Below are 18880 nucleotides of genomic sequence, written 5' to 3' on the forward strand. Positions count from 1 at the left end.
CATGATCTGCTAACCTGTTATTTTGGCCTCTGATGCAAACATTGCAAAATATTTATGGAATTATTCTCCCCAAAGAGAATAATTTGGCCGCTTCTTGGGGGGGCGGGGGGAAGATACCACTCGTGCCACACGAAGTAGCCTTTGCTGGACTTGCACTCTTTTGAAACCCAAAGGTCGATCTGCGTTGAAATCAGGCTGGCGGAGAGTCGAATCAGGTTCCGGCTTAGGTGAGGTTACGAAAGCGAACTTCGGGAATTCTTTTTCAGTCTGGGTTTAAGTTTGTGAGGAGCCGGCCGGTTCTACTGAGGTGATGGCCAGCTAGGCCCTGTTAATAAGTTCACCCCGTCAACCGCGCTGGTGAGGGGAACCCTAGCGAAAGGTAGATACGCTTCCTGGAGACACCTTCTTCCCAAGGAAACATCAGCGTTTATTTTCCTAATAACAGTAGCGTCTGCGAGGACGTCTCGGGCCCCCAACAGATAAAAACGCTTGTTGCCCGGCTGCTTTTCACCAGAAGGGTGTGCAAGTCCCCGTTCCGATTCGGGTGCTGTAGACTGGATACCCAGTTCACCTGTATGGAAATGAGGTGGGCGGCCCCTCCTCTCCCCCCCCCCCCCCCCCCCCCCCCCGGCTGCTCGGTTCGGTTAAGGTGTTCGGCGTAAACAATTCGGTCCCCCCCGCCCCCCCGCAGCGTCTTCGCCCAAGGAGGGCTGCGGCGCCGGATGCACCTTTTCAAAATACGGTTGGGTCCCGAATGTTGCACTTTTTATACAGGCCTTCGGGGCCGCAGCGAGTCAGTCGGGCTTCGAGCCGACCCCGAGCAGCGAGGCAAGCGGAGTACTCCCGCCTCACTTTGGGAGCTTTCGCACCGTTTCCAGCTGCTTCCAGCCATTTAAATCCCGAAAGCTCTCTAATCCTCGCGGAGGCGGCCTTTCGGGCTCCCAGGACCCACCCCTTCCTCCTGATTGGCGGGGCTCCTCCGGGGCCCAAGCCAGCCACCTACGACGTCTCTGAGCCCCGATTTGAAATAAGAGCCAGGCGGTCCTCGCTCTCCGCGAGCCCGACTTTTCATAGGCTGGGGAAGAAAAGCTTGAGAAACTTGACATTGTCTTGGGCAGAGTGCGTGTAGCAACAGATCAAAGAAAAAGAGGAAGAAAACGTGCTCTTTGCTGCCTGTGGATCTCCCCGAGTTGCTTTTGTCTTGCGGGCTTCTGCTGGGTTTGGTGCTGCCCCTCGGAAGAGCGCGGCGTGGGCTTCGAGGCAGCTCGCTCCCTGCCGGATGGGTCATGGAATTCTAAACATGAGGCAGGTAAGCTCCGGGGGGGGGGGGCCTGCGGGCGGGCGGAGAGGGAGGGCGCAGCCGGGGACCCCTGCGATGGCCCTCCGGAGAGCTTGCCGGGTTAGCAGATGCCTGTCCAAGTCCGTCCATTTGGCGGAAAGTCGGGGCTGCGTTTTCCTGAGGGAACCGAAGAAGCCGATTTCCTGAGCCGCCCCCCCCCCTTCCACCCCCTCCCCGCTTTGCCTCTAATGGTGATTGGTGATGTCAGCCAGTCATTGTAAAGGGCTTAAAAGCGGTTTGTAGAATATGTAAATCAATTCCAGTTTGCAGTCGCTGGGCTGTGTCGTGCGGGGTCTTGCTCGAGCTTTTAGCTTCTATCCTATGCTTTGGGTTAGAAGGAAGATAACCGAATATCCTGAAAAAGAATTACACGGGGCGGCTTATCTCATTTTGGCTTCCCGCTCTGAGCACTTCGCTGGGTTTATGGGCGAGAAGGCGGAACCAGCCCGAAATGGGCACCGACGGCCCTTCCAGAAAAAAATGCAGATTTATTTTTCTGCGGCAGCAGTTTTGAAACTGTGCTGCTTCTGGCCTAGGGAGACAAGCCTGCCGCAGGGAGCTGGGAAAGGCTTGGGATTACTTAAAATGAGTCTCTGAAAGGAATTCTAAACCGACAGCCTCTTCCGTGGCTTGGGGGCAGACTGATAACATTCCTTATCAGCCCGGGCAGAGGTCTGTAGCTTTACCGTTAAGAAAGTACAAGGAAAAAGTGGGGGTACGAAGCCAAGAAAAGGGTGCAATTTACAACTCATGCAAAGTTATGGAAGAATCTTATGTCCATATATAAATATCAAGATCACTACTCCTAGCGAGGGAAGACAAGATTGGAAAAGCATGCTGGCAGGCTGGCAAGGGCAGAGAATTGACCAGAGGAGTGTAAATTGCTTTTGCCAGCGCTCTCGATAAGTCTGGGTAGGGAGAGTTAGCATCTGTATTACCACCAGGAAAGTTCTTCTCATCGTTTTCTAGAAGAGTTTGGCACCCTCTACTCGGACAGCTTGGGGGGAAGTGATTTGCATAGGAGGCAAACTCTGCCTTTGGGGCCGGGGGTGGAGGGTGGGGGTGGGGGGGATTAAAACTTTCCATCCGTTTCCTGCAGCCTCCGCCGGAGACGCAGAGCCCCCGGTGAATGGGAGGGCGCCGAGACCCTCTGCGCTCGCCCCCTTAAGCAAGCGTGCTCGGCAAGTTTCTGTGAGTGCACGGAAGCACGTTTAGACCAGCAAGTGCCGTGTGTTTTCAATGAACTATCCTTGTCTTCCTGGAGACTGTGGGGCCGAGGCTGGGGTTCTTTCAGTTCTGCAAACCCACAACTGATCCCATTCTTTTTACGTCGAGCCACCGGACGGGATGGGGAGAAGGAGGGAGAAGCCCACATGGGAAGGATTTAAAAGGAGAACGGGGAACGCAAAACATTGTTGACGAAGGTCCTTAGCCGGAACAAAGAAGTCACTTGATCCCGTGCACGGCCACCTGTCCTCTCCTTGGTGGTGTCTGAGCTCCATTTTCAGAATCCCTGTTCCTCCCACACCATCGCTGTGGAACAGTGGCGCTCCCTGAGCCCGATGCCAAAGGCGTGCTGTCCGGCTTGGCATGATCCTCCCCGTGCCTGGCTCGCCGCGGCGTTCGCGTGAACTGGAATTCAGGCCAGCGTTGAAGTTTTCAGGGCACGCATGTGATAGCTCCTTCATTATTCAGTGAGCAAAGGACTTTTGAATCCCGCAACTCTGTGTGTCTAACAGTGTTTTGGCCTGTTCAGTACTCGAAAAGAGGTGGGACGCCGCGGGGGCGGGAGGAAGAGGGGAGAGAGAGGGAGGGTCATTGCTCATCCAAAGAACCGAGGCAGTCCAGCGTTTCAAGAATCTAACACATTGTTCCACAGCAGCTAGAACGACAATGTAGAGGGGCTGGGGGCGGGGGGAGTTCTGGGTGTGGATTAACCCTCACTTTATTTGAGCCTCTCTTGGGGCAAAGTGCTGCGTCCGGGCAGGGTGAATCGTACCCACCGGCCAATTTGCCATCCCAGCCCGGTGGCCTCGGCCCGGATTTGCAGCGTTAACTATCACTCAGGTCCCTGTGTCATCAGCTCTGCAATGAAATCCAAGCTCTTCGCTGAGGAGTGATCCGTCCCTAGGGCTGCTCGGTGCTGAACAATGGTGCGGCGGTCAGGAGCCCCCTGCCTCGTACCAACAGTAGCGGGGAGCCAGGCATTGCCAGCCCAGCCGAATTAGAAAGCTGCTTGCCCTGCAGTGAGATTGGGGGGGGGCGGGGAGCGGGAGGGGGGGTAGGAGGTTGTTTTCTGCCAGGGCGGCAGGAAGAAAAACCACATAGAAGGGTAATATTATTTGAGGGTTCCTAAGGTCACGCTGAGTTAGGACCAAGGTGTGAACCTGATTTGCCTCGATCAGGAAGTAATTTTAAAGTGCGTGCCAATCTTGCTCTGCGCTCTGATCATAAATGGGAAGCTTGCCTCCAACTTCCTTGAGAAGGAATTTGCCGTGTTCCCAGGCAAAAAGGAAAGGCCCTGCCACCTGTTGTAGAAGCCTGGCCAAAAACAACAGGTTTGCCTGTGGCATTCCTGCGAGTGCAAATATCTTCCCCCAAACAGTGCACCCCTCATTGTCCCCACACGTGAGAAGAACAAATAACTCTTTCTCCGGATGAAATTGCCTACCAGACATATTTTGTGTTTTTAATACCCTGATGACTTTGCGCTCGCTTTCTGAGAGCCTGAAACACATCCTGCAGTTGCCTTAGAGCGTGAAGGGACGAAATAAGGTCGCCGGCCAGTGCTTTGAGCAGCTGCTAAATTCTCGCAAGGCGAGCCTGGCGCTATTACAAGGGCTCGGCCTGTTTTGCATTCTTCAGATTGGAATTAAAATGCCCAAGGACATCTGGTTTAATAATGAATGTCTTTGTATTAATCTTCCCTTTGAGGATTAGTAAGCCCTTTACCAACGTGGTCTATTTATTCTCTGTCCCTCCCCAGGAGAGAACGAGGTGGCAGTTTGATCCCCCTTGAACAAATGGTGAGGTGAAGACAGAGATCTGGTGACGTAGAAAGAGACGCAGCAAATTAGGTGGAATTCTGAGGAGGAATAGGGCAAGAGGGCTCAAAACGGGACTCCCCCATAGCATCCTTTTTCTTACCGTTCCATAACCAGCGTGTAATGCCCCAAGTGTGTTTTATGGCTTCCTTCATTTGAAAGTCAAGCCTATAAAAGTTTAAAAGGCATTTCTGTTCTCATTTGTCCCAACACTGAGATGGAAAGATACTATAACTAACCAGAATTTAAAATATGTATCCGAGAAGTGTTCCCTTTCAACAGATGTTTTAAGTTTTTGCACATGGTTTGGAGGCCTGGTGTCTTCAACACACGTCAGCGTGTTCATTTCTTGTCTGCTCTCTCCCCTTTGCAGGGGGGGGATGTTAGAATCATAAGACTTGCTGGCGGATTAAAAGATTCTTATTGGTCGTTTTGAAATATTCTAGTTGCCTCTTCCTTGCCATTCGTGATGACGTGCATTCGCAGATTGCTTAGGCAGTGGGCAAATCCTTTAATTGGTAGGTACATGTTACCCGCAGACATTCCAGCAAGTTTGAAGGCTAAGTGTGGATGTGGATGTCTCCTGGCTTTGATCCCTGTGTGGCAAATAGACATCCCAGGTCGCTATGGCAACCTGGGCTACCCGGTGGTGGAAGCGGGGGGGGGGGGGGGGGGGGGGGGGGGGGGGGGGGGGGGGGGCCCGCGGGGTTGGTCACTGGACAAAGAGTAATTTGTTTGATTAGAAAAAGGTGGGGCCGATCAGGGACATTTTTAAACCCGAATCATTCCAGGATCCCAGTTCATCTAAGTCCTGTGGGTTTTTCTCGATTGGCAGAAGGAATTCATGGTTAGCCAGGACCAGAGGTAATTTAAATGCTTTTCAGGCAAACGGTTGCCACTTTCAAAAAAGCAACTTCTAAAACGAAAGGGGAGGCCAACATATTATACCAGTATCCCTGTCGTACCTAGCGTGAGTGTTTGTATTTTCAGAACTCGATGGGATTTTAAGAAGAGAGACCACAGTCCGATTGGACGCTGTGCGTTTCCATTCTCCACCCGCAGAGGTCAGGCTTGAAGTGCCTTACGATGGAAGGCCCGGCGGTGGGCGCCGCTGGGAGCCCGGACTGGAGTCGGGGAGAATTGCTCTGCTTACTTGGAACAATTAGTTAGGGATTCTTTAATCTTGTGACCAAAGCCACGATGCAAATGAGTTCATTCAGGGAAGAGAATATCAAATACGCTGTGATTAAAGAAAGGGCTACAGAGCCGGGTCAAACGGGAATCTAATCTCCATTCAGATATGGGACACTTCTGTCTCAGCATCACTCTTTTCTGGCTCCTTATCAACTCCTTTTATTCCACGTGAAACTCATCTCAGGGGTTTTGTCCTAGAAGGTTGCCTGCCTAGTTTTATAACCTCGCATGTTCTGGAAATTTCTTTCAATGGAAGGCCAAAATATTAGGAACCCTTCTGGATCCACAAGGGTTCCCCCCACCCCTGGAGGAAAATATCCCATTGGCACAGATCTGGATGGCTAATGGCCTACAGAAAGTGTTGAAGAGCTCAGAAGATTGAGGCACTGGGAAAAAAAATGTTTACAGAGGACTTTCCTGAAACAAAACAAATAAAAGAGAAGTTCTGGTTAAAAAAGGCAAAAAAAAAAAAAAAAAAAAGTAAGATGTACTGGTGATCATTTGTAGGACAAGTGGATTGGAAGGTTAAAAAAAATTTTTTTTAGTGTTTTATTTTTGAGAGAGAGAGAGACAGAGCCTGAGCAGGAGAGGGGCAGAGAGAGAGGGAGACACAGAATCTGAAGCAGGCTCCGGGCTCTGAGCTGTCAGCACAGAGCCTGACACGGGGCTCGAACTTAGAAACTGTGAGATCATGACCTGAGCCGAAGTTGGACGCTTAACCGACAGAGCCACTCAGGCACCCCTATCTGTCAATTCTCAAAGAGTAATTTAATCAAATTATATCAATAGAGAAAAATAATTCATAGGCACCCCCCAATCTGCAAAGACTTTATGCTCTAAGGGTCTGTTATTTGAAACCCAGAACATTTTCCAGTGAGAAATGATTCCATTTCTAAACATTACTATCTTTTTTAAAAAAATTTTTTAATGTTTATTTATTTTTTGAGAGACAGAGAGAGAGAGAGAGAGAGAGAGAGAATATGAATGAGCAGAGGAGGGGCAGAGAGAGAGGGAGACACAGAATCCAAAGCAGGCTCCAGGCTCTGAACTGTAAGCACAGAGCCTGACATGGGGCTCGAACTTAGAAACTGTGAGATCATGACCTGAGCTGAAGTCAGAGGCTTAACCAGCTGAGCCACCCAGGTGCTCCTGTATCTTTTTTTTAACGTTTATTTATTTTTGAGAGAGAAAGAGCGTCAGCAGGGGAAGGGCAGGGAAAGGGGAGGCAGAGGATCCGAATTGGGCACTGCGTGATGCAGGACTTAAGCCAATCTAAGGGGCGCCTGGGTGGCTTAGTCTGTTAAGCGTCCAACTCTTGGTATCTGCTCACGTCACGATCTCATGGTTCATGGGTTCAAGCCCCGCATAGACTCCAAGCTGAGTGTGGAGCCTGCATGGGATTCATTCTCTCTCTCTCTCTCTCTCTCTCTCAAAATAAATAAGTAAACTTAAAAAATCTGGTTAATGTCCAATTCAGTTCTGAGTTTTCAGGACATGCCTCCACGTTACACAGCACAGAGCATGGAGGGAGAAAGAGCCACCATACTTTCGGTAACAAGCCAGTCTTGGCAAGATTTAAGATAGGAAAGGACTGCACTAGTTTGCACTTTTCTTTCTCCATCCTTCTGATGCCTTCTCGGTCCTACTGTAGGACTCCCTATCCTAATATACAGTGAGTGTAGTTTCCATACTTGCCCAACTTGTCCCCGGCCCCGCCCCACCTCCAGACCACACTCCTGTTTCCTCTAGACAGTGGTCTTGACCAGGTGTCGGGGGAGAAGCAATATGGATGAGCTAAAAGCACCTAACTCTTAGCCCTTCACACCGCAGGAGGAATCGCAGAGCAAAGGCAGGCAGTAGAGCCTGGAGCTGCAAAAATCACAGTTGCCCTTTCAGGGACAACATCTGTGGGCAAGGTCATGCCTTTGGCGGCTGCGACCTGCTGGTGTGACTGCCTGTGGGTCAGACCTCTTCATCTGTTCCCGTCTTAGCATCCTGCCTGAGCCTGGAGACTCACTGAGGTCTTTGGCAATGGCAGCCAGGGAACCACAGGGGGCCGAGCAGGGGTGGGGTGGGGGGTGATGGCACTTGTGGGTTTGGGTTGTTTGTAAGCACGCTCTTCGTGAGCTGAGCCCTGTCTGTTGGATAGGAATAAATGGAAAGGAAATATCTGGAGCTTCTTCTTCGCCTTGCAAGTATTTGACATGGTGTGTATATCTCCAGTCAGTCATTTGTCTGCCTCTGTTGGGACTGAGTTCTTCAAGAGCAAGACTTCCATCTTAATGGCCTTGAAACCCCCTGGGCCCAAGCACGGTGCCTGGCACACAAGAAGAATCATTGACTATCTTGTAGGCGCGAGCTGGGTGAATTTTAGCAGGAAAGAGCGTTTTCCAGGGAGCGAAGTTTCCAAGAGGAAAAAAGAGCAGTTGCTTCACGTGGCTCCCATCCAGGTGTGTTCTGGGTGAGGACACAGCCTGGAACATGGCAGGTGGCTTAGCTTATCCTCTCCATGACGGGGCTACACAAATGGTTAAGGAATGGAATGCGTCCTCCAGTGGCTCAAAGCCTAAAAGCAGGATAGAATCTGCTGGTCGCTCTCGTTGAGCACAACGTGGCGTTGGAGGCCTTTGGCCCCTATGTGGTTGGTTTATTTTGCCAGGTGAGTGCCATGCCCAAGGTCACTCGGCATCTGAGAGAATGTCTCTGAGAGAAGACTGAAGTCTTCTGCTCTAGTCCATGCATATGGTGGCCACATTTTCTCTATGAAATTCAAGACATATGCCGGGCCAAGCGTTTTCACTGCTTCTGGGTGTGACAGACTGTCTGAGAGCTATGGTTGAAAGGATGGAATAGAAATTTCTGAGACATTTAATGGTTTCTGGAGACAACAGGACTAATACATTTTCAAAGGGCCCATGCAGTAGACCGTGTTATCTGTCATATGTCAGCTTGCGGAGGGTGGCTTCAGTCGTGAACAGTGGAACAGTAGAACACGTGGAATTTGTTGAGTGCCCCGTTGAGTTGCCGGTAACTGGGTGAATGACCAGATGAATACATAAATGGAAGGCATCGGCAAATATCAGAAATCTATTTATTTTTTTTAATGTTTTATTAATTTCTAGGGGAGAGAGAGAGACAGCGTGAGCAGGGGAGGGTCAGAGAGAGAGGGAGTGACAGACTCTGAAACAGGCTCCAGGCTCTGAGCTGGCAGTCAGCACAGAGCCCGACGCGAGGCCTGAACCCACGAACCGTGAGATCATGACCTAAGCGAAAGTCGGACGCTTAACCGACTAAGCCACCCAGGCGCCCCAGAAATCTATTTATTTAGGCGACGCATTAGGAATTCAGTCAAAGAGCACTGGTTCCAAGTTCAGCATTTGTGGTTTGAGGTTTTCACTCAGAGGATTGCTTTACCCTCCATCGAGGGGCAAAGGTATGAGCAAGTTTACTTCTAGACCCTGAGTCTTCTAGACTCTCCCCATCTTGTGCTCTTTTGACTGTACCACATGCCTTCTGGTCAGATATCATCTGGATATTTGGGGTCACGTTCTAATTCATCTTGCTAATAAATGCCAAGACATTTCGAATGGGCTGATGGTTTTTAGGGAGTCAAGCGCCAGGAAAGACGGCTTCCCCTTCAAGAGCACATACTATCTGAAAAGTCCAAATCATCACATAGCCTCCTCTCTGGATTTAGTGCTACTTTTGTCTGCATATTCTTTGCTCTGATTTTAGGTAAGTGTGAACCTGTCAGAGAGTAAAACCTTAGGAGGATTATGCTGACCCGGAAGAAGGTTTGAGGAGTCACTGAGTCCTTTCCTCTCCAAGTTACCCAGGCTGCTTTGTGGAAGCAGTGCAGGGAAGGAGGAAGAAAGTGAGTTCTTAAAGTCAGCATATGGGGAAAGCAGAACAGAAAAACCGGCCACTCACCGAGTGACTCAGTTGAGGCTTTTCTCCACTGGTCAGTGTTTAAAGAGGATTTCTAAAGAAATATCGATGCTGCTGATCTTGCGGTATGGCTCTGCATGAAAGAAGTGGGGGGTGGGGGAAACGTCCTAATAATTGAGCGAGAGAAATTTCTGAGTGGAGAAGAACATGAGAGTAGACTATTAAGTAATGAATATTTACCGATCGGCGCTTCTCAGCCCGGAGGAGACACTTTCTCTGAATATTTTTAACATTTCCCCTCTCTAACATTTCAGCTGTCAGAATGGAACAGTTCACATGCAAACTACATTGTTTTGGTTTAACTAACAAAGAGTGATAAGACATGAATTGTTTGTGACAGCCCCGAACATTGATAACAGAAGACATTAATGCCTGCAGACACAGCCTACATGGTAAAATTCTGGGAGCAAAAATGCTTATTATGTTAGGCCAGCACGCTTTGACCTAGTTTTGCTTTTCTGCTTGGAAATTATGTCAGTATTAGTTACATCATCCCCGCGGATGAGCAATTTCGCATTCTTGTTTATTTCAGCCTCGTCGTCTTACTAGTTTTGTGTATTTAGTTCTGACCTCTGAGAAGCCCAACTAATCCTCATTGACTTGCATTTTCCTTTTGAAATGAGTCTTCTGCATGATAAAGAGAGAGGATTTTATGTATTAACAAAACAATCTAAGATGCAGTCTTCAAAGACATTTCACTTCTCCTTGATGGGGAGCCACTGCCCTCTCGGAGGCTCCAAAGGCCAGCCAGTTTTCTGCTGATCGGAATTAGTCTTCCTTTCTTTGTCATGGGGGGATGGAATAGATTACCGTGCCTACGACTGCCGACTGCCGTGTTGAATAACGAAAAAATTACAGAGGACAAAGAGCTTGATGGGACATCTCCCAGCCCATCAATCCTTAAGTTTGCCCATTGCATATTTCTGCCTTATTTATCCAGTAGAAACTGGGCCAACATATTTTTCCTATTTAACATTTTTATGGGATAATTTTCAAAATGAATTATTTCCTCCGTTGATTTCAAACACATTTTTCCCCCTGCCATTTAATACTTTATCTCACTAGGGGAAAGAACCATTTAATTCCTTCATACATTTACGAATTCAGATCTTCAAAGAGTGTGAGTTCTTGCAGTGATCAACTTACATCAAATTTACAAGTATAATTTGCTACCAAAAGACCTTGGACGGGTTTTGGTGCGTGTGTTTTGGCATTCCTTATTAACAAATGTAATCAGGCAAAAGCCTGCAAGAATATGGATTCGCGGTTCCTCTTAAAAAAGGGACCATTTGCTCTTGTTTTCCAATTAAATCCCTTTGTTGCTGGCTCCTCTGCAAATCCTGTCTGAATGCAGAAAACCCAAGAAGGGAGCGTCCCCCTCAAAGCACCACCATACCAACCGAATTTTAACCAGGTAAACTGCCGATTAGCTGTGGATCATTTAAAGAAACAGTAGGAAAGTAATTGGCCCGGGCGCAAGTCCTAACCGTGATCCCAGGAGGGCTTCAAACGTTGTTTGAAATTGTCAGCTCAGAGTATTGTAGTTTCTGTCTTCTCCTTATGCTAATTTAAGTACTAGCATCTTGAAGAGAAACTTCTTTAGAGGATTTCTGAAATCCCTAATTGGTACATAAACATTGTCACTCCCCAGCTGCCCAAAGTTGCGACGTATGCGGTTTATCCCTGATAGTGATACCCATTTCTAGGTATTGATGGCAGGCTCCCAGGAAATATTCCGGTTGTCATAGGCAGACATGAATATGGTTCCCTCATCTTACATCAAGAGTGGCCTTTCACACACGCTGCTTGCATCCTGGAGATCTTTCCATAACAGTGCACAGAGCTACCTCCTCCTCCTTTTTTTTTTTTTTTTTTAGAGTTTATGTATTTATTTTGAGAAAGAGAGAGTGTGAGCACAAGCAGGGGAGGGTCAGAGAGAGAGGGAGAGAGAATCCCAAGCAGGCTTGATCTTGAGATTATGACCTGAGCCCAAATCAAGAGTCAGAGGCTCAACCGACTGAGCCACCCGGGTGCCCCTTCCTTAACCAAACTTTAGTCAGGCTCCCTCAGTCCTCTTGACTAAGCCTCAACCCTGGCCTCTATCCCTGCTGGGCCTGCCCAGCCCAGTGTTAGCAAGAATCCTGCTAAGTCAGGTTAGAGAGGATCCTCCATTCTTGGTATCTGGTCATCCTGCCCTGCCTGCGGGAAGATTCTGTTAAGTTGGTTTAATAAGAATTTTCCTACCCTGATGTCTCCTCTTAGTAAGTTGCCATCATGCTGTAAGTTTCTAGCTGTCGGAGCTGATCTCTCTCCACTATTGCTATCACGACAGTCCTGAATAAAGCCTTCCTTACGGTTTTAACACGTGTCCAAAAATTTTTTCCTTTAACACATGAAATTATGCCCATCAATGAGACGTGGCATTGTTTTAGCGTATCAGGAGAGCTTACCCTACAAAGGTATACTTTTTACTGACAAGTTAGAGTTTTCTCACACTTTACAGGGATTATTGTTACATATACATGCAAACCTGTATGCATTTGTGCGTGCGCACGCGCGCGCACACACACACACACAGAGACATCTGCCTAAAGGGATGTCTTTAGATGATTATATCCATGTAGGACACAACTCCACTGTGTAAGTGTGTATATGCCTGCCTCTGTGAGGGTGGGTGGGTATTCATTCAGGAGCTAACAAGTGGAAAAGTCCATAAAACCCAGACTTCCCTGAAACCTTACATTTGTTTCCAGAAAAAGGGAAGGTAACCTAACGTTTCTTATATGCCTGATATGTAACCAATTCTCTAAGTGCTTTGTATTTCATTTTTTCCTACATAGTTCTTCATTTAGTCGTTACATAAACCCTATGAGTTGGTGATAGTGTTCCCATGTGCAGGCTTAGAAAGCTTAAGGAATCCAGCCAAGGTCACAGAGCTAGCAAGCGGAACATGAGGGTCTTCACCCAAGGGTCTCTGAGATTGTGCTTCCAACCAAATCTATTGCCTGGAGTGATTCTCTTAACTAAACAGTAGTTTTATCGCTGTCAAAGTATAGCTGAACACCATTGTACTAGACCTAGTGTTTTCCATTTTTTAAAAAAGATAGATGCCATTGAGGCGCGGTTAAGCATCCAACTTTGGCTCAGATCATGATCTCGCTCAACAGTTCGAGCCCCACGTAAGGCTCTGTGCTGACAACTTAGAGCCTGGAGCTTGCTTCGGATTCTGTGTCTCCCTCTGTCTCTGTTCCTCCCCTGCTCATGCTCTCTCTTTCTCTCTCTCAAAATAAATAAACGTTAAAAAAATTTTAAGCTTGGTTAAGGAAAGAGTCTTTGTCATATAGCATAAGCCAAGAAAGCATTTCTTCATCATCTATTTTGTTCTTTACGGTGGTTCCTTTATTTTACAATATCACACACCTTATATTTGAAACTCTACTCAGACACTTTTTCAAAATTTTTAACATTTTGTTATTTATTTTTGAGAGACAGAGCATGAACGTGAGGGCGGAGGGAGCAGAGAGAGAGGGAGACACAGAATCCCAAGCAGGCTCCAGGTTGTCAGCACAGAGCCCGACGCGGGGCTCGAACCCACAAACCGTGAGATCATGACCCGAGCCGAAGTCGGACACTTAACCGATGGAGCCACCCAGGCGCCCCTGAAATGAAACTTAGACGCATGTTTATGTATTTATGTCCTTCATGCAGAAACAAAAATACTAAGCAGAGCAGTAACTTCACGAGGTAGAATTGGAAAAGAAGGTATTTTGGACATGCATAGGGTTGCCATGACTGAGAGCCGAGAACGAATCGTGACCAGCCCTGTAACTGTGAACATGGCCCTTGGATGCTCTTATTTCCCAGGCCTCTGCTGGTGTAGAAATAGAGTTTTTTAAAAAAATGTTTCTACTGGGGCGCCTGGGTGGCTTAGTCGGTTAAGCGTCCGACTTTCGCTTAGGTCATGATCTCGCGGTTCGTGGGTTCGAGCCCCGCGTCGGGCTCTGTGCTGACGGCCAGCTCAGAGCCTGGAGCCTGTTTCAGTCTGTGACTCCCTCTCTCTCTGACCCTCCCATGCTCACGCTGTCTCTCTGTCTCTCTGTCTCTCTCTCTCTCTCTCTCTCTTAGAAATAAATCATTAAAAAAAATGTTTCTATTTTGGAATGATTATAAATCCTTAGGAAGTTGCACAACAATGTACAAGGAGGTCCCGTGTACCCTTCACCCACCCCTGCCCCCCATCCTTAATCCCTGGCAACCACTAGTCTGTTTTCCATCTCTATGATTTTGTGACTTCGAGAATATTACATGAATGGAATCAAATAGCACGAGTTGGTTCCGCCTTGGGGCTATTACAAATAGATTCGTTATGAGCATCGGTGTACAGGATTTGGGGCGACCGTAAATTTCCATTTCTTTGGGACAAATGCCTGGGAGTGTGACGGCTGGGCCGTGTGCGGAGCACATGTCAACGTTTGTGAGACGCCGCCGAACGCTTTTCCGGAGCGGCGGAACCATTGTACCTTCCGACCGGCTGTGCGTCGGCGATCCTCCTGCCGTTGGTGTTGCTCCCGTTTCTGCGTTGGCCGTCCTGGTAGGGGTGCGGTGGTGTCTCCTTTGTATTGGTTTTTAAGAGGTGAAGAAACATTTCATCATTCAGTGTCGATTCAGCACCCCCCCCCAGGTAAAATTCTCACCCCCAAATGGGCCTATCGTGGCGCATGGCTGAATTGTCAAAATTCCCTGTGATTGCCGGCTCTGCGGTTGAGCCCTGGCTAAAATATTGATAAGCAGTAAAGGAGCGGGGTCGTGTGCAATAGATCTTTCAACGTTGGATTGGCCTCCAGTTTATACGGTGAGAAACACGGAGAACTGATACTTCCTCAAGACACAGCAGAGCCACACCTCACACATACTCATTTTGGGGCGTAGACGCATTTAGGACTGGGGAAAGAATTGCCTGCTGTTTACACTTTCTTTCTCTCCCCCCAAACATAGTCCCTCGCATTTGCAGAAGTTAAATAGGGGCATGATGTAGTTCCGCCGTCAGTCTATGTACAGAGGGGTGAATGTACACAAACACACCTTCACGGGCTCTTGGGACTTGCATCCTACATGTTCCCCGACATCCGATCTAGATTCTTCCAGGTCAGGGTTTTCTCAGCCTCGGCGCTATTGACATTTGTGGCTAGATGGTTCTTTGTGGGGCTCTTTTGTGCATCATAGGTGTTGAGCGGCGCCCCTGGCCTCTACCCACTGGACGCCAGTAGCGACCCCGCCACCCACCCAAGATCTGACAAGCCGGATGTCCACTGGGAGCAAAATACCCCGCCACCCCCTTTGAGAATCACTGGTCTAGGTAGACGGGGAGGAGACTGTCAGCCTTCAGGTTAGCTCCCTGGGCGGTGGGCATTTGATGGGCCTCTCTTTACCACGAGGCAGGTTTGGGCACCTGCCTGCCTAGTCACTTTTGATAAGCACCGGTGTCTTTTCCCTTTTCTTCTGTACATTATGGCTGAAGACTAGTGGCTAATGGAGAAAGATATGAGCCCTTGTTTGTGTCAGAGCATATATGAATTGAACACGCACCATTGACAGCAAAACTTCGTGAATGCACGGTTTTACTTTACTTCGTATTGATAGGTTATCCCTTGTGGTAGAGATCATGCTTATTTGACCAGATATGAAATTGAATAAATAATAAAATATCTTTATAAAATGAGGTATATCTATGTGTGCACAGAAAGGTTTATAGAGGAATTGGCACAATCTTGGATATTCTTCTGATTTAATTTGTTTCACTGAATTCTCTAATGGTAGAGGATTTGTTTATTTCTTTATAGAGAGCAAGTGGGGGAGAGGGGCAGAGCTAGAGGAGAGAGAGAGAGAGAGAGAGAGAGAGAGAGAGAATCATAAACAGCCTCCATGCTCGGCATGGAACCCAACTCGGGTCTCCATCTCAGGACCGTGAGACCCTGACCTGAGCCGAAATCAAGAGTCAGACACTTACCCACTGAGCCACCCAGGTGCCCCTCTCATGGTTAAGGTCATAAGACCAAAACTGGTAAGAAAAAATACAATCAGTTTCTAAAATTTAAATTATACTTATATGGTAAAAATACTCATTTTATTATGTAAAATACCACTTTTTTTTTTTTACCTTCAGTTGTATTTACAGGGGAAAAAGAATATATTTTGTATTTATTATACCTGAATAGGTAACATAATATAAATGTATTTTTCTACTGGAATTAAAAGCATGAGAAAATTAGTTCGAAATACTGTAAGTAGTATATTCTTATTGATACTGGAATTAAAATATTATTTTATATTTACATATAAAGTAGCAATTACCGGAGAAAAGAATAAACTGTAACCTCCTGTAGAAATTAAATGTTACTGTTATCAGTTATACACTTCAAATTCCACTTTTTTTGTCACCCTTCCCTCATTTGATTAGGAACAGAATGCAAATTGTTATAAGGTGCTCAGAAATTTGGACACTAGTTAATCATTAATGCACAGCTATTATGGCCCTGCCTGTATATTATGCCACTGAGTCGCATTGTAATACAACTCCCCCAGGGACGTGGAGCCAATGCAGAATGAAGCCTTTCTTTCTCAGGAACAGAGATTTACAAACTGCCTGGAGGTATCGCTGTTTCTAGATGAAGGTGTGTCCTGAAGTGTTTTTGTTCTTTTCTACGCGTTTGTGATCCCAGCAGACTAAACTCGAGTGACACTTAAATACAGTCAAGGCTCTTGGGAGTGTATGAGTTTTAATAAGAAAATTTGCCAAGGAAAAAATAGACTGAAATTCAGATTGACTCCCCAAATAATAGAATGACATTTGTAAATGTGTTAGTTTCATAGCCTGACAAATAATACTCAAAACTACTTGAAAATGCTTGAGTCTACTTAGAATGGGCCCAAAAGGATGGATCTGTAGATTATGCTGAGAAAAGGCTTTGGAGAAAGAAATATTAAATCCATATGAGCCAAGAAAATGATCTTCCTTTGTTTATAGGATTCTGTAGAGGAGTGTTGCTTCTAACGTGAGAATACACATTTCTTCAGAGGCTAAAATCGCCCTTCTTGTAGGAAATGATACTGGTCTGCTCAGTTTAATGTTCTTCCAGAAACTCTCTCTGAAGTAATAACGTTATGACTTCAATTTAAGATCTATCTTCTAGTAACATCACACACATTTTTATTTCCTGCACAGTCCATATGGGCAGAGCCAGAAGTTCATTTATGTTTGGAGTTCTACAGCAAAGTGGTGCTGGACTCAAAATAACATACTTCTAATTTCCAGTATTGCCTGACAAGCGCTATTTTATTTTACTTTATTTTTTATCAAAGTGTATACATTTTTGAGAGACAGAGACAGAGAACGGGCAGGGGAGGGGCAGAGAGAGAGGGAGACACAGAATCCCAAGCAGGCCCCAGGCTCTGAGCTGTCAGCACAGAGTCCGACGCGGGGCTCGACCTCATGAACCATGAGACCATGACCTGAGCCCAAGTCGGGCATTCAACCGACTGAGCCACCCAGCTGCCCCAACAAGCTCTATTTTAAAGGTGCAAAGTCAGGGGATGAATCTAATAATGTCACCTCGGTCCCCAGTCGGTGCTCATCTTTGCTTTCCCTTATTCCTTCATATGCAAGGAACGTATGAGGATTTAGAATTACAGTGTCTGCTTACAGATTGGGATTGATTTGCTGAGGTTATGACAGTAGCTGAATGTCCCTCAAATCCATAAAATGTCAGTAAGGACTTCAATTTTTTGGTGGTTCTTTGCAATTCTTTGAATAGGTCCTTAAAAACCTGTACAGAGGAGGGTCTGATTTTTTTCCTCAATGCCTAGCACGAAGGTTATTTACCTATCTGTTCAATGTATGGGTTACTGAATTCATTAATGGAAAGCAAATTCTGAAAATGAAACCTATTGGGATAAAATTTGAGATAAAATGTCATTTGTATGTAATAGAACATCATGATTGAAGCTATAGGGATTCGTATACTGTGGCTGGTACCAAACACCATTGGAGTCCTTCAAGTTGTAATATGATAAAGTGATATTCAATGTAAGAAAAAGATTTGTCAGTCTTAAAAGTGTTTATAGTGGAGACGATTCATGTTTTCCCCTCCTGGTAACAATCTTCTAAAAACATTTCCAATTGTATAATAGTTTTGAGACTCCTAACTTTGACTCAGTGTAAATTCAAGAAATGAAGAGTATTTCTCATTAGTTCTAGCTTAAAGCAATAGAGTGCTTCTAGATTTTAAATTACTGTGTTCTTCATAATTAACGTCAAGGTAGAGTCTTCCCTGTAGTTCATGATTTACTTGTAAAACACACATACCGCCTTGTGTTTTGGAATTTCAAATTTTCTCCTGGAGCTGTTGTCTAATGATTGTGTTAAGAATCTATATAGAGAGAGTAAGTATCACTCAAATTATAGGTATGAATACATATTTCCCTTTTTAATTCCAAAAGACCACGTTTGGCCTTTGGCCCAAATATCATTTTTTTTATTAAAAAAAATTTTTTTTAACATTTGCTCATTTTTGAGAAAGAGGGAGACAGTGTGAGAAGGGGGAGGGGCAGAGAGAGAGAGGGAGACACAGAATCCGAAGCAGGCTCCAGGTTCTGAGCTGTCAGCACAGAGCCTGACGTGGGACTCGAACCCACAGACCACGAGATCATGACCTGAGTTAAAGTCGGACGCTTGACTGACTGAGCCATGCGGGTGCCCCCCAAATATCTTTTTTTTTAACAAAAGCGTATAATATTAAATATCATAAAGGTTATAATATCTAGAGGTTAAAAATCTCTAACATTTACGTCTAAATGTTAACTAATGCTTCCCGTTCTGTTTGCTAACTTGCGGCATAAATGCTTTAAAAGCTATGTCACCATTGACATTGAGACATCATCTTTGTCACTTACGCAAATGCCCCAGTCTTTTGAAAGACCAGTTCAGTCGGGTCGAACCATCATCACAGTGGCTTTAAACGAAAAATCTCCCCACTGGATTCCTTATCTACCACCCTAGCCACAGATATTATGTCACTGGGAGTTAAAGGTCTGTGGTTCATTTCTTCGTACCTTGTCCCTGTTTGATTCCTTGTAACGTCACCAGCACACCTGTCCTGATGGCACCCAGGAGTGCTAGCTCGGCAGGGGCGGGCGGGGGTTGTCCCCAGGGGCGGTCCCACCTGGGACCTCGTTGGCAGGTACAGTTTGTCCTCAGATGAGATCTGTATCTGTCTCCATATTGCTTTTAGCCATGTTTGGCCCACTCTACACAGCACGGAACACGTGCGGTTACTCAGTTCTCTGACAGCACTTCAAA

The 18880-nt window shown here is 46.6% G+C and overlaps 1 protein-coding gene across 1 annotated transcript in view; it reads left to right on the forward strand.

Annotated features, from left to right (window-relative positions):
* The first annotated feature begins 1238 nt into the window (after positions 1-1238).
* The window catches only part of MID1 (midline 1), a 157272-nt gene continuing 139630 nt past the window's right edge, over positions 1239-18880 (forward strand). The window contains exon 1 of the mRNA XM_039234265.1: positions 1239-1309. The gene's annotated coding sequence lies outside the window, so the exon portion shown is untranslated. The remainder of the gene's footprint in view (positions 1310-18880) is intronic.

The sequence above is a fragment of the Hyaena hyaena genome, unplaced genomic scaffold (assembly GCF_003009895.1).
Source record: "Hyaena hyaena isolate Hyena2069 unplaced genomic scaffold, ASM300989v1 scaffold_85, whole genome shotgun sequence".
Classification (NCBI taxonomy): Eukaryota; Metazoa; Chordata; class Mammalia; order Carnivora; family Hyaenidae; genus Hyaena; species Hyaena hyaena.